The sequence below is a fragment of the Tinamus guttatus genome, unplaced genomic scaffold, assembly GCF_059628265.1.
Source record: "Tinamus guttatus ecotype Peru unplaced genomic scaffold, ASM5962826v1 Tinamus_guttatus_pri_ptg000287l, whole genome shotgun sequence".
Lineage (NCBI taxonomy): Eukaryota > Metazoa > Chordata > Aves > Tinamiformes > Tinamidae > Tinamus > Tinamus guttatus.
The window spans coordinates 13,709,996-13,719,767 of record NW_028288821.1 but is presented as its reverse complement, the minus strand read 5'-3'; positions in this window follow the sequence as shown (position 1 = coordinate 13,719,767).

The following is a 9,772-nucleotide window of genomic DNA, read 5'->3' as shown; positions in this document are numbered from 1 at the left end:
TTGGAAGGAGTGAGGTTCAAGGAAGGAGGAAGTGGGTGGGCAGGAGGCTGTGCTCTGTCCTCGCACGTCGCCTCTCAAGGAAAAGGTTTCTGGTGGCAGAGGTTGCCATCAGGCTGGTTTTAAACTAATCCAGCTGGTTTGTCTCTCCCTTGACACCTCCCAGCAAAGCTGTTGCCTGATAATAATTGAAGGCAAATGTGAAAGCTCCGTCTAGGAGGTGATTGGTCGCACAGCATATCCCAAATCACCCGCTCCACAGCGCATGGTGCAGTGCAAGCAAGGAGGGAAGTGATGGAACAAACATCTTGGCAATATTGGAAGTTAATGCATGCGGGACGAGGGGTGGTGGCTTGAGGTTATTGGAGTCAAGCAGTGGTATGTTTTGGGGATAAATTTACCAGGAGTTTTGCTGTTGGTTTCTTAGTCATAAGTATTAGGTCTTAAATTTTAGGCCTTAGTGTCTAAATGCAGAATTCAACACGGGGTCTGTGTGCTTGGATGCTTAGGTGTTTTGCATCAGCCTTCTAATTATTCTCGCTGAAATAACGACGTCCTCTTTGCTTATGCAGCGTAGCTTCATGCGCACTTGTTTCTGAAGTCCTGCAAGCCCTGGTTCTGGAAGATCCTTTTCTGAATGAGCCCCTTGAGAATGGAAGTCCCCGGAGACCATCCCGCTCTTAAATGTAGTTTGGGACAGCGTGCAAAGGCAGAGCACATGAGGCAGCTTCCGCAGGGCCCTGCTGCATGATAGAGGCTAGACACAGCACTTCAGTTAAGGTAACCTGAGATACGTGTATTTGTGACTAATTTGATGAATTTCTACAGTGCATGACTTCTGTAGTGTCATATGCCAATTACTGTTAAGTTGCAGAAGTTTGGGTAGGGTTTTCAATTTGAGACAGCGTGGAAGATGTCCATTAAATGTTAAAAGAGGATCTGAAAGACATGTAGTGTTGACAGTGCTACCTCTTATGGATCAAGACAATATTCAATGCTAAACTAATTCTAGGAAGGGATAGACTGTTACACATGCAGCTCCTGAGAAATTTGCAGGAGATCAAGTGGAAAGGAAGGTTACTTTTGCCAGGTGCTTTATTCTTTAGAAGAAAGTCTTCCCTGGAGGGAGGTGAAGAGTGAGCTGAAATTCTGGATTGCTACAAAGCATTTATACACTGCAGTTATTGCAACTCCTCGTGCTACTGACAGCTGCCTTCTGGTGGCTGAGAGGGTGGATAATGACAGACTGGAGACACACACTCAATTTGTAACAGACTGCAGCAACTCTGTTAATTCATAGAATCATAGAATGCTTAAGGTTGGAAGGGACCTCTAGAGGTCATCTAGTCCAACCCCCCTACACACGCAGGGTCACCTAGAGCACGTGGCACAGGACTGCGTCTAAGCGGGTTTGGAAGATCTCCAGAGGAGACTCCACAACCTCTCTGAGCAGCCTGTTCCAGTGCTCTGGCACCCTCACTGTTAAGAAATTTTTCCTTAAGTTCCTATGGAACTTCTGGTGTATCAGTTTGTGGCCATTTCCTCTAGTTCTGTCAGTGGCCACCAGTGAAAAGACGCCAGCCCCATCCTCCTCACTGCCTCCCTTGAGGTACTTATATACACTGATTAGATCCCCTCTCAGCCTTCTCTTCTTCAGCTGAACAGGCCCAGCTCCCTCAGCCTCTCCTCATAGGGCAGATGTTCCAGGCCCCTCATCATCCTTGTAGCCCTGCGCTGGACTCTCTCCAGCAGCTCCACATCCCTCTTGTGCTGTGGGGCCCAGAACTGGACACAATACTCCAGATGCGGCCTCACCAGGGCTGAGTAGAGGGGCAGGATCACCCCCTCGATGAGTCCTTCAGTGAGTCCTGAGAGCTGCTTATGCATTTCAGTCAGTGAGTTAAGCCCCTGGCTCTCTGGTTGCTGTGCCACTTTATCCTGGTTCAATGTACTGGGTTCAGAACTATTGAGCTGCAATGGGTTATTTCAAAAATTCCTTCCTTCTCCACCACCCTCTTTCAGGAGCTTCCAGTTTCTTGAGACATGAAGTAACTGTGCAAGAAAGGAGTTTGTGCCATTTGGATTGAATAGCCAGGCAGTTTGAGGCAGTATATGCCAGCAGAATGAAATTCGTTGCTTTGGCAGAGCTGTATAAAACCAGCTGCACTGTGGGCTGTTCCTAGGAAGCTTGGAAGGGTTTTGTGGAGAGGGAGGTGTTTGGAAGGTAACTCGTGCACACAACGCTTGGCACCCAGCTGCATTCAGGGCATGCCAGTGTAATTTCCACTGCAATTTGGCAGCTTCTCTTTGAATCATTAACAACCACCTCCCCGGGGAGATTCAGCTCATGTACAGGAGGCCTTGCCAACACTCTGGTTCTCCTCCCGTAACCTCCTTACACTTGCAAAGGGAGATCAAGCATTCTGTTCCCACTGGAAGTTTTGTGAGAGCTGGGTGTTTTTAGTTCTCCTTGTGCCTCTGAAAATCCCCTCTTAAGCCTGTTTTAGCCTGTATTTCAATAACAAATGCAGGTGTTTTCAATGTTGCCAAGCAAGAAGCAAGTTGTAGCATCCCCCAAATAAATTTCTTGCCCAAGAGCGCTCTATGCAGCTTGAGGACTTGCTGAAAAGCATGATATAAAAAGGGATAAGATATTTTGCTGGAAGAGATAGAGTACTTGTAGTTAACAAAGATATGAAATATCTGCATTCTGTATGAAATTTTGTAAGTGCGAAACCAAACTGGGTTGTGAAGCGTCATAGAAATATCTGTAGAAGTCTGGCAGCTGTAGTCGTAAAGTCCCTTTTCCTTCTCCTCCTCTTCCCTGCCACTCCTCCAAAAAAAAAAGGAATAAGACAGTGCTTACAAAAAGAGATATTTCATTAGTGCTTTTGAATTTTCCTGTCTGACAGACTTCTGGGTGTAAACTCCATTGGATCTTAAGGACTTCAGCACCTTACTGCCAAAATCTTGTCCTTTTCTAGTTCCAGTAAAAGAACTAAATGTAGCAAATGCATTACAGAAATAATAGGATTATTAATTTGTTCTACGTTGTGTAATCCAAAAGGAAAGATCATCTGTAATAGTGTTTCTAGTATGAATGCTGTGAGACTGTGGAAGGGGTATGTGTTTAACCTGAAAAGTAGAAATAAGTGCTAACAAAATATTCCTTCTGTGGTTGCGGTAGTCTTAGCTGTGAAGTGGAAAATTATCATATTTTATTATTATTTATTAATATATTAATTTTCTATTTGCCTCCTATATGGCAATATATAAAGGATAATTACTTAATACTGCTGCCTAGCGAGTTGTAGTTCCTTTGGCGTGAAACCATGGGTGCTTAGTATCTGGATGTAAGTGCAAAGCTCTGCTTAATATTCTTCTAGAGTACTGGTGGTATAGCTGGGCTATAGCTGCCATGAGTGCCAGGTTGGTTTTGGGAAGCCCTTCTGTTTTTAAGGGGCAGCCGTGTATTTTGCAAATAAGGGAAAGGGTTTATCCTCTTGCCAGAATAATCCTTTTTCACATGATCCTTGTGTTTAGTTGGATCTCGAGGTGCTGCCCTGGGCTTCAGTGCAGCGAAGAGGAGTGTCTGAGCTGGAGGTAACTGGAGAGAGAAGGTGCCAGGGCCCAAAACTTGACTCGTTGCTGCTGCTGCGGTCGGTTGGTAGGGGGTTACAGGGTCTGTGCTGCAGCCAACTGTTTGACTTGGTGACGGACAGGAATGTGCACCTTTGAGCAGCCGCTTGCCTCCTCGCTCCTGGGTGTAGCTCAGTTTATCTGGCTGGGCTGCCTGGTGTTGGCCAGTTCCTTTCAGCCAGGTGAATTCAAGGAAACCTGCTGCATGCTCTTGAATTGGTGAGCCTGCAGCTGGCCTCTAGATGCTTTAAAGTCCTTTAATTGGTAGGCAGGTCTCCTGTGTCTGGAGTAACGGGGTGATTTCCCTTTACCGGTGTCCGTCGGCAGCTCTAGGAACTCTCCTTGGGGAAGGAAGCCTGTAGCTTTGAGTGTAGCATGGGAGAGAGTTTGAAAACACAGCATAATGCTGGATCATGACGCATAGCCGCGTACTTAGTTTCCTCCTCGGGCCTCTGCGGTAACGCTGAAGCTTCAGGAAATTGTGGTTTGGGGCTGGTTTAACTCCCTTTTGCATTTACACTTAGAAACTCACATGCTGAAAGCTTCCTGAAGGTGATTAGTGCTACAAAAGGACTTCTCAGATACGCTTGTAATTTTAGATGAGGGAAACGCACCTTTCACTCTTTGGAGAGCTGGAAGCTGTGCTCAAGCATGAAAATCCTCCAACTTTCTGTCTTCCTTCCTCTTTTGGCCTTATTTCTACAGGCGGCCATAATCAGAGCTGCGAAATGTGATCTAGTGTTGGTATGTCAGGTGCCTCATTCTGGTGGGGAAACTTTAAATATGTTTTACTTGCTCTTGAGGATCAGATGCTCTTGAAGATCCAGGGTCTCTTCATTCAGCAGAAGCAAGAAGTGTTCTTAGTTATTGCAAGGGAAAGGGAAGCTCTACTTTAGGCACCAGGATCTCTCATACATGTGTAAATGCCTTGATGCATCTTGTTCTCTCTGGTGGAGAGCAGAAGATCTTTATTTGGAGTTGAAAGCTGAAGCTTCATCTCAGAACTGGGGTGCGACTTGGAATACGAACAGTGTTTTAGGCCATAGCTTGGTAAAATGCAACACTACTTGCAGCAGATGCTGCGGGTAGTGAGGGCAGGGAGCTCTTGGCATACACGGCGGGCTGCAAACTGCTTCCCTGGTGTCTGGTAGTTATGTTGGTAAATATACAGCAATGTATAGGATAGCTGTGCCAATGAGAAGTATGGGGTGCTTTGATTTGAATCCATGTCTGTATGATGACTTCTTCAATCCTTCTGATGAGATAGCCAAGAAAAACAGGATTCTGTTTGGGGGTCCATTTCCTGATACAATCCCTGAAGATTCCTTATCTGTGTTGAGGACTGTGGATGTTCTTATATGGCTTTCCTATAACGAGGATGGGGAAGAGAAGCCACCCTCAAGCAAAGATAGCAGTAATGCTATGCAAGTGGATTGAAAAACACAAACCTTATTATATAGAGAATGACTAAACAGGAAGTGCACCTGGACCCAAAAGCTGTCAGAAGTCCGTGATTAACATCACAAGGCAGGAACAGATCGTAATGACTCCTGGCAGTGTGCATGGCAAGTGCACAGGGCCTAGCCTCGCTTTGCTGTGGTTCTTCTCTCCTGAATCACTTCCTGCCCGGGAGGCCGAACGGATTGGAATGGAGATGTGTTTCAGTGGGTTGGAAGCAGAGCTGTCTGGTCCAGGAGGAAAAATAAGGGGCATGTGACTTTGGGAACAGAAGTGCCTATTGGGAAGCTAAAGTTCAAGACGGGGTGAAGGTGGAGTCTGAGCCTGTATCTTGAAACAACTGTCTTCAAGCTCTTGTGTTTGGATACCCCTGGTAAAAATAAGGGGAAAAAAGTCAAAACCGCTCAGAAGAGAAGCCGGGCTGTTCCGAGTGGAATTGGAGGGGTGTTTTTGTGGTGTTTATCCCGTGCTGCTCTTCCTCAGGCACGTGTAGAGGTGAGGGGAAGCCGGCCTTGCTGCGCATCTCCAGTGCACTGAGCGCCTCTCTCCTGTCTCACTCACAGGTGTTCCAATTCACTGGCGCCTCTGGCGATCATAGCGTATTTGGGCCCAACTTATTGCAGTATTAACTGTGGAAAAAAATCGTGACAAACATCAGTGAATGTCAAAATGGAAACCGGCTACATTCTGGTGGATGCCAAGTGCTGGGGTTGCCTATGAGGAGTTACTCAGGAGGTGTTTCTCAGCTTTGCAGAGACAGAGGATGGTGGTGCAGAGATGTTGTGCGTTGCAAATGTGTTTTCAACACGCAGGTGGTTGCAGGGCTGGCTCTGCTCCCACGTTGCCCCCAGGTAACTTCCAACTTCAGATAACAGAGGAAACCCCTGAAGGTAGGGAAGCTCAGGAGGGGTTATTCCTGCTGCTCCTGTGGGGAAGCTGAGCACCGAAGACAGGTTGGTGGCTGAAGTTGGGTGCTTGCACAGCCCTTGCTGTGTCCTCTCTTTTCTGCGTGCGAGGAAGCTTGCTGAGCAATGCAAGAACTCGCCAGCCACCACATTCTACTGTCTTAAGGATTTTTTAACGGGAATCTGCAACTGGCTAATGCACAGCTTGGTTTACCAGAGGTGATTTAGCAACCTGTTGGCAATTCCAGTAAGGCTTTAAATATAGTCATGTTCTCTGACTATTAAACATGCCTTCTCATTAACGCAATCCCCTAAAACTGTAGCTGGCACAAATAATATTCCAAAGAACTCGAGCCTGGGCAGGAAGGAGGGAGAACGAACAGGGTTTCCTGGATAAGCCAGTTTGATGCAGCAGGTAACAGCCAATCTGAGTTTGTGCTCAGCAGTGTTCCTTCTAGCAAATCCCTTTGGCACAACTAACATCAGCTCTGAAGCTTTGAGTTAGATGTGAAGATTTTTGTCTTTCCTTTCCTGAAAACTGATGTATCACACTGCCAAGCTGAGGCTTGTCTCCATCAGAACCCTGTTTTGGTGCAGCCGTAGCTACTCTGTGCGTTTTTGGGACGGGCGAGACACTAAGCACTGCCCTTTCCCCACTGGTGTTGGTAAATCGCTTCTGTGGAGAGTAACCCCAAGGTTAGTGTGGATGCCCTGATTGATGTTCACAAAACCAGCTTCTTCCTGGCAGAAAGGAAATAAACGTTTGCCCCTTTTTGTGGATGGAGACATTGAAGCAGCTGCTATGGTTTAGATAATGCTGCAAAGTTGTTTCATGAGGCAGGGAATATCATCCTACAGTTCTGGGCTCCTAGTCAAAACTCTGCCTGCCCCATCTGCGCTGTTTTTTTTCCATGTCTTTTTGCCTGATAAGTTCCAAAAGACAGTTTTCAGAGAATTGGTGATATCTTCCCCAGAGCTGTAATGAAAACAAAGGGTAGGAGCAAGAAGATTCCACCTCCTGGTATGTGGAAGTGGGTGGCTAGATTCGCTGCTGTTCTCTATTGGCACTGGCAAGCGTGGGCCCTTTGCTTTCATCCTTCTCCTTTCTCCTGCCATCTGAAAGGCAGATGTTGCCACAGTTCCCATCATGCCCTGCCTGTTGCCTTTTTTTATTCCCCTTGGAACACTTGAAGACTGCATTCCCACTTGATTTTCTTCAGTTAAATGTGTTCACACATGGAGATTAGGAGCTGCACATGTGGTGCTTGTGTCTGAAGACTGTCAAAGCTTCTCTTAAGAAAATGATGGCAAAGATGCACAGTGCCTTTATCGAGGTAGGTACTTTTCAGGTATTGGTGGGGAAAAGAAAAATAGTGGCAAATAAGTTTTCTCACAGTATACCAGATCAGTGTTTGCAGTGCAGATTAGGGTATTTCTGTAGAAGCTGCCATGGAGCCACTTTGGAGCCTTCTTGGATTTTCTTGATAGTCGTCTGAATAACGAGGTTGTATTGCTGCAAGACACCCTTTGTGTGGTCTTCTAGAAGCAGTAGTGATATCTTCGGACCTAACACCTGAATAATTGAGAGCTCTTAAAGCTTCTTGTGTTGTAGGTGATGAACAGTTTCATCTCGATTGTATGGAAAACACCACAAGTGGTCTCCAGGAGTTGTTCTTTTTCTTGAGAAAACAAAGATACAAACTAAACCCAGTAAGCTTTTCCTCAATGTTCCTTATAAGTGCCAGAGAGTGAGTGAGAAGTGGATATATGCAAATAAATGTTTTAATACACAATAACAAAAGGCTTTTTGGATAATCTTCGAGTTATTACACCCTTGTACAAGATGGTTTAGGCTCTGTTTGTGAAAATAAATCATTACTGACATCAACTTTTAATGTATTGAGAGAGCGTTTTCTCTGAAGAGCTTGGTATGTCACCTGCTGCACTCAAAGAAAACTAAAACACTAATTGGATAAAATCCTCTGAATTTTCAGCTCATCCATTGGTCTGGTTTCATCTATACATAAAGGAAATTTGATTTTAGTCACTTTGGACAGCATGAAAAAGTGGAGGAAGAAATGGTTTTGCAAAATAGTGTGGCCTCTGCTTAAAAACTGCAAGGTGCTTCTTTCGGGTGTAGCGCGAGCGTGTGATCTCCGATGTATTTTGGGCCTCAAGGGATGCAGCGTCTGCTGCCCCGAATTGTAAAGCAGAGAGTCCTTCTTGCACTCGGGACCTCGGCGCTTTGAAGCTGGGCAAGGGCTGTGACAACCCCGTCGTGGGCGCCAAGAGCAGAAGCTGGGCTTGGCTGGGGGTTGCCCTCAGCCTCGCCGCTGGGGCAGAACCAGGTGTTGGGCTTCGTTCCATCTCTCACTAATCCACAATGGGCTGCTTCTCCCTGCGCCTGGAGAAGCACCAGACACCAAAAGGCTGATTCAGTATCCGTGCAACTGTGGGGCCCAATATCGCACGGCCTCGGAGCTCTTTTGGGGACTAATCAATAGTTTATCTCTCTCAGAGACTTTGTGGGTCACCCCCACTGCCTCCCTCCCTTGCTCCTTTTCATTTAAAGACCTGGGATTGCCTGGGTTGTGTGTTTTGGGGTCTGTGATATGAAGAGGGTCCAAAACAGCTTTCATAGTCTGCCAGTACATGGAAATTCCTTGTGTCTGGAGGAAGCTGCTTTGCTCTGAAATGAAGATTTTTTGAAGATAACCGTGTGGGGCAGTAAATCTGTGTAAACACAACCTGGGCAGTAGATGCATTTGGGAAGTTTTCTGCTCTGGCCTTTGGGCTTTCGAGTTAAAGCAGCCACTAGGTGGGGAGCCTGCTCCTTCCCCCTCCTCAGGCACGGGAAAAGCAACTCCGGAAAGCAGCTGATCAGGAGTACTCCGCTTTTTTAGGGCCACGTTTGTGTTCCTGGCATTGTAGCTGTGTACCACTGGTGGGGCCAGAGCTTCCTACCTGCAGGGAAGAGCAGGGCTAAATTGGCCGGAGGGATGACATTGTGGGGACGGTGCCCCGCAGTGGGTTCGCTCGCTCGGCGCGGCCTCGGGGTACACAGGGCTTCCCGTCTGCTAGCGCAGTGCTCTGAGTCACTTCCAGGCACCGTGGGACTGAGCACTTCAGTTTTTACCCCATCACTTCCCTCTGCTCGGCTGAGAGGGCAAACAGAGGCGCTCCGAGCGAGGAGGAAGAGGCCGCGCGGGGAGGATGGCGGCTGCCCCGCTGCGGCGCTGGCTCCAGCAGGCGCCTCGCGGTACGTACGGCCACGGGGAGCCCCGCTGGGCCGGGGCCGGGAGCCGCGGGGGGCCCTGGGCCAACCCGGCAGCCACACGTGAGGACACGGCCGGCATTTCAGCGCGCGGGGCTTGCGCTTGAAGAGATGTTGCTGCCCCGCAGAGGGAGGGTTCATCTGTGAACAGGTGACTTAAGCTTAGATCTCTAGTGACAACCTCAGGATTTCTGGAGGAAAGTGATAATTTGGCAACTTGCTTCCATGTGCTTTTTCTCCTGCAAACGTGCTAGATGCTGCCTGCTGCATGCTGGGATTTGAAGATGTGATATGTGCTTATTTACCAAAATCATTATTATTTTTAAATGTTGGAACTCGGGCTTAAGTGTTAAGGGACTCGGGCTCAGCGAGGGTGGGAGCAGGAACTAGTCCGTTTTCACTTCGCTCTTCGTGCGTGGGGTTGCTGTACCTCTTGCTGTACCCCTTGCTGCCAGCAAGGAGCTGACCCCTCACCAGGCTGTGAGTTTATACTGGTAAT